Source organism: Misgurnus anguillicaudatus, chromosome 8 (assembly GCF_027580225.2).
Source record: "Misgurnus anguillicaudatus chromosome 8, ASM2758022v2, whole genome shotgun sequence".
NCBI lineage: Eukaryota > Metazoa > Chordata > Actinopteri > Cypriniformes > Cobitidae > Misgurnus > Misgurnus anguillicaudatus.
Window position 1 is genome coordinate 978,728 of NC_073344.2, and position 6,145 is coordinate 984,872.

The following is a 6,145-nucleotide window of genomic DNA, read 5'->3' on the forward strand; positions in this document are numbered from 1 at the left end:
TAAAGTGTCTGTACTGCGAGCATTGGTTTAATTATTTACATCGTGTGTTGCTCTTTCACCATTGTGCACCCGCGTACTCGCTCTGTAGTTTGTAGCTCGCGCTCCGGCTTCTGTAAACAATAGCCGTTTCTTAATACCAAGTAGGGGAGAGTGGGGCAAGCCAGTGGGTAAGTTGACCCACCCCCTTTATCTAGGCAACCATACAGATTTGTAGCCGTGTGACCACAAATACAGGTAGCAACCATAATTTCTATTTGGCTATGTTAAAGAGAAGGACAAATTAAAGAGTTATGATTAAAGTTTTTTTTTACTTTTTATCCTATCAAAGTAAAATTTATACATATTGTTATGTCAAAGTAGATTTATTCAGGTCAAAATATTTATACCATAAATATTGGTGATAGGCTAATGTATAAAACCATGTGAATGATTTAGCTAAAGATTAGCCTGAATTACTAAGCTAGGCAGTTTTCCCAAAATGGTGGCTGTGGGGCAAAGTGAACCAGATGGGGTAAACTGAACCAGCGGTTCAACCCCACCATGAGGCACTGAAACCACTGAATATGAAAAAAAATATATCTGTGTAGTTTCGCACAACTGATTTGTTCTTTTTTAAACATTTTAGAAAACATATCATGCCAAGACATTACAATATTACTACATTTTTATTTTATACATTTGCCGTTTTGGTCCATACTGAAAAACAAACTTACCACTAAGAAACGTCTATTGACAATCTCTAAACAATAAGTTGTTCCTCAAAATCTGTATTTTCATCTGATACAGACTCAAACATGAGTGGATGACATCAGAGTACCGCGAGAGCGATTGAAACCAACCTCCTCCGCCTTATTTCTCGCGGTACTCTGATGTCATCTGCTTGTCTGCTCTTGCGGCGCTGCGTAAAGTTGACCAAACCTAAAAACCGTACTGCTAAACTCAACAGGAATGCTCTGTGTATACCAGCACCTCCTTTATTAATTGTATAGCAGGAAAAGTTCTATTTTACTTCTCAGCGTGAGAAATAGCTTACACGGTTTGGCGTGTGAGCGTGTGAACTGACAGAAATGCGTGTGTCTCATGGCGAATGCATGGGACTTGAGAGCCCAGGTTATATCAACATATGTCAAATTACGTTACCCAATATCCACTTAATTTTAGTTATAAACATTCATTTAAAATAACCCTGGTGAAAAACAAATATACTTTATTGTATTTCAAGTATATTTAACTTTGCAATAGTACATTACAAATATACTTACAAAGGAATGTACTTTCTTTAAACATATTTAAAGTATGCTTACAACATATTTGCGCGTATTTTTTACAATTAAACTTTTAACATACTTCAAAATAATTATACTTTAGTATATTTTCTAAAAGTATACTTTAGAAAAATATACTTAAAGTTAAAGTTTTGTGCAATTTTTAAAGTATACTAAATTTAAACTTATTTTAAAATGTATTATAGGTATACTTTATCGGTATGCTTAAAGTTATCATTCTAATAATGCACTGACAGTATATTTCTAAAATACATTATTTAGTATTCTTTAGAAACAGTATATTTTAAGTACATTTTGAAAGTATATGGGGTCTACAAATGTATATTATTTTATGGAGAAATAACGTGGGCTTAAACTTACGAGAGAGGAGTATGTTCAGTTACATTTTATATTGTAGATGTATACATTTGTAATATACTATTAACATAATAAGGTACACTTTAACTTCACTATAGTCAAGCATTGGAAAAACCAATTAACTGTGTTTTACCACAAAATAACCATGGTTTTGCTAATAATAGTCAATACACAAAAAAAAAACATGGTTACTTAACTTTTACCCCCCCAAAAAAACATTCATTTTCGTAAGGGGAATATGGGTGTTTGTTTTTTTGTAGTTTTTGAGTCAATTGCATACCGCTTTTAGCTGTACACATTAATTAACTTAAACAGTTTTCGTAAATGCATTTCAGAGAAAAGTGAATTCTGAGATTTGAATAATGCATCTGACGTGTGTGATGACGTCACGACGCACGTATTTTGATTTTTACCAGTCGTTCAAGACGGACGGATTCAATCCCAAGGTACGTTAAAATATCTTAAAATTAATTATATTTGATTATCGTTTGACCATTCTGAAGTTTATCAGTAGACTAGCATATTTCGAATGCGAAATGTTGTCAATAACGCGATGTCTAACTCGCTATTAGTGATAAGCTGCTGTAGCTTAGCTTAGCTTATAGCCAGTGGCGGTCCTGGCTAGATTTACGCCCTGGGCGAACCATCCCTTGGCCGCCCCCCAGAAAAAAACAAAGGATTACCCCCAAACCCCGCCACCAACATGTATTATTTTGTTATATATAATCTTAAATACAAAAAGGTAGCAAGAACAGAGAAAAACATGTAATACAGTATAAACACCCACTCATGCACACGCACGCGCACACACACGCACACACACACAGTTGCTGCTGTGGAAGTATCTGACTCCTCATTTTGGCCAGTGGGTGCTCTAGCTCTAAAATATTTCAGAAGTGCCCCTGAATTTCCAATTAAGATACAATTATGTAAGTTAGATACACTTATTTCACACATGCATCAGTTACCCAATTAAAATGACCATAACACACATTTTATTAGTATTTGTTAACATCCTATATAAACTAAGCATACACTACAAATTATTTAAAAAGCTATATCACTGTAGCTTACAAAATGCCATGTCAATGTATATTAGAAGTTATTTAAGTTGACACATATAGCGTAAAGCAATAAAAAATTACACAGTCAGGAGGTCTGTGTGAATTTGCACTTTTTTGTGTTGCACACACAAACTAGACTGTGTTGCCTATAGAGTGAATTTACTTGCATGACATGATGCCTCAATTCTAATAGTTGCTAGTTCAGCAAAACTAAAACCAAAGTCGTATTCTGTGGCTAATAGCAAGATATTAGCAAGAGTGCGAGGCTAATATAAATAGCCTATTTCCTACTGTCACGTCACTCACGTTGTCACTCATAGAAATCGGCATACCTTTATCTTTTGCCCGTTTCTCCTCATCTTCTTTTCCTGAACCGGGCAACTGAGATGGCATGGCTACTTTGGTCTTTTAATTTGATCCATGATGATGAAGATGAAGACTCGACATCATTAACTTTGCATTACATTTTGCCAACAACAACGTCCGTTTTACCCGTCAATCAACCGGAGTCACGTGACGTGAGTCACGTAAGTTAGATGACTCTACAGAATTTTTTTTCACATAACCCAATTAATTACATGTTCGTAGGTATATGGGTCTATGTTAATTTTAGGAATGAAAAATACAATTTACTTGGAAGCAGACGCAGCAGTTTGTGTTGTGTGGCCTCTGGCCTGGGATCAGTCAATCCCTTGCTCAAGGCGAGCGAGGGACTTGCAGTCGCAAGTTGATTCCCCGCCCCCCTCACCCGTGCCTCTTCTGACACGCACACAACTGTGTTTCTCAGCACTAACTTGATATGGAAATGAGCGGTTTTGATATTATTATTTTTTTTTAGGGCGCTCGTGCGCACTCACATAGATTGCGCCCTGGGCGTTCGCCCACATTGCCCATAGCAAAAACCGTCCCTGCTTATAGCTAATGTTAAAGGTTTGAAAGATAGCACTGTTAGCCTGTTATATCAAATTAGTACACCCGATTGTTTTGTTAAATATATGTATTGGTGTGTATGTATATGTTAATGAAAAAAGGTAGCGTCAGAAAATCTGTTTTTTTAATGTAGCGTGAAAGTTAACCATTTATTGACTGTTTAGAGGTTGTAAGGCTTTTACCTAACTGTATTTAGTATTAATGATGCTGCATTCTTTCCTCAGAAGCTAAAGTTTTTCAAAGACATTTGTGGACTTTGCAGCTAATGGTAAGTCATTTTAAACTCTTAAGATATAATAATTAATTCGTAGTAGTAAATCAAGCTTCAGTTTAGATAACGTTATATACATATTGAGGCGGTTTCTCGGACAGGGATTAGACTAGTCCTAGATTAAAATAAATGTAAGAGCTGTCCAACCTGAAAACAACTTGCACTGACATATCTTAAAATACACCAGTGTCCTTTGTTTTGCCTCAAAATGCACACAGGTAATGTTTTTATTAAGGCATGTTTTTTGAAACTAGTTATATTTCTTAATTAAACTAAGGCCTAGTCCTGTTTTAAGCTAATTCCTTTACAGGAAACCACCCAATTGTCTGCTTGTTGCATTTTCTTTCTGACAAGTTTTACATTTAAATTTAATACAATAAAATCTTTCTTTAGGAGCTAAAGTATTTTATGTAAGGAGGATTTTGCAGCCCATATAGGCAAGTCATTATAATGAAAACTCTTAGGGGTGGTTTCCCGGACAGGGATTAGCTTTATCCAGGACTAGACCTTAGTTTAATTAGGATAGTTTTAACAAACATGCCTTACTAAAAACATTACTTGTGTGCATTACGATGTAAAACAGAGGGCACTGATTTATTTTAAGATATGTCAGAGCAAGTTGTTTTCAGTTTGGACAGCTCTTACATTTATTTTAGTCTAGGACTAGTCTAATTCCTGTCTGGGAAACCGCCCCTTAATATATATGATGACATTTTAGTCAAGCTCTAGTTTAGGTAAAAATATATCTGCTATACAATCTCTGCCAGTAAACTATAGATTTAATACAGTAAGTCTTAAATAAATGTAATGTTTTAATATTAAACACTTTTTAATTGAGCTTATTGTCTATCTTTTTCAGATTTCCTACGGCTGAACCAAAACCTGCCAGACTAAAGTTGATTTGGGAGAGAAAGACGTTGTAAACTTAATCATCTTGACATTCTTCAATGAGTAATTGTTCAATTTTTAGGCAAATACTGTACACTTTGAATGCTGTGAATAAAACTATATTTTAAATATATTTAAAATGAATTGTTTTTGACTGTTTTAATCAGCTTTTATTTATTTGGAAAAAATTATTTTGGTTATGTTACCAGCAAGTAATCTATTCCCAAAATAGCACTCTTTAAGTTAACTAATTATTAACGCACTTGAAGTATACTCATTACTAATCTAGCTGCAGGTATGTAAAAGTATACAAAATGTAATGTACTTGGCATATTCATTTTTCACTAGGGCAGTTTTTAGAATTTTGGATTGGCCAAAAATATATAGAATGTATGCAAACAGTCTATTTAAGGTATACTGATTGTATGTTTGCAAGACACTCATAATACATTTGTAATGTACTCCTAACATAAATAAAACACACTCTAAATCCACTTATCAAGCATGAATTTAGCACAAAAACAGTCATGTACTTAAATTGTACTAAATACACTTAAAGTTGTTCCACTTTAGCACACAAAAGTACACTAAATACACTTAAAGTTGTACTTTGTTACAATTAATATACAACTAAAATATATTAAGTACAAAATTAATTGTTCCAAAATAGCACTCTTTAAATAAACTAATCAATAGCACACTTTAAGTATACTGGTCATTAGTGTGACTGCAAGTATACTTAAGTATATCAAAATTAAATATATTTAGCATACTATTTTTTCACCAGGGAACTTACAGCGTATGTAGGCCTAGATTGGCGTTTAAACAAAGGAACTGCAAGGGTGGGAATTAAAACGCCACACGCTGGTCAAAAGTTGAAAAAACGGTTTTCTTTTGATTCCCTGAGAGGCGATTAGAATTGGGGGTTGGCAAAGAATTGGCAGACCTGGGGGGTGGGTGGTTTTTAATTTCTTGACTTTCTGTGTCACTGGTAGCTGCTAAAACTAGACGCATTACATTTTGGAATGAACTTCCTTCATGTCGTTTTATTTATACACTGTAAAAAATATTTTCTGAATTTGTAAGTAAAGTTAGCATTAAATATGTTTTACAATTTTAAATGAATTTTTGCTTTTATTATAATTATAACTTAAATAACTGTAAATATTTATAAAAAATAATATTACACATTTTTTATCAAAAAGACAAATAACTTGATTCTCATTAATAATAGGCATGGAAAACAAACTTCTCATTTTCAAAGCCTCATACAGCTTGTGCCTATCTGCGTTGAACTTAAGAGCGCTTTAAGCGTTTATTGTGTCTTTCAGCACATTACATATGTGACC

At 34.0% G+C, this 6,145-nt stretch overlaps 1 long non-coding RNA gene across 1 annotated transcript; it reads left to right on the forward strand.

The window, feature by feature from the left end:
• The first annotated feature begins 2,946 nt into the window (after nucleotides 1-2,946).
• On the forward strand, nucleotides 2,947-4,940 carry LOC129414484 (uncharacterized). The gene is made up of 2 exons (XR_008634407.2): nucleotides 2,947-3,905; nucleotides 4,768-4,940. It is a non-coding gene; the product is annotated as an uncharacterized lncRNA (long non-coding RNA).
• Nucleotides 4,941-6,145: the final 1,205 nt, after the last annotated feature.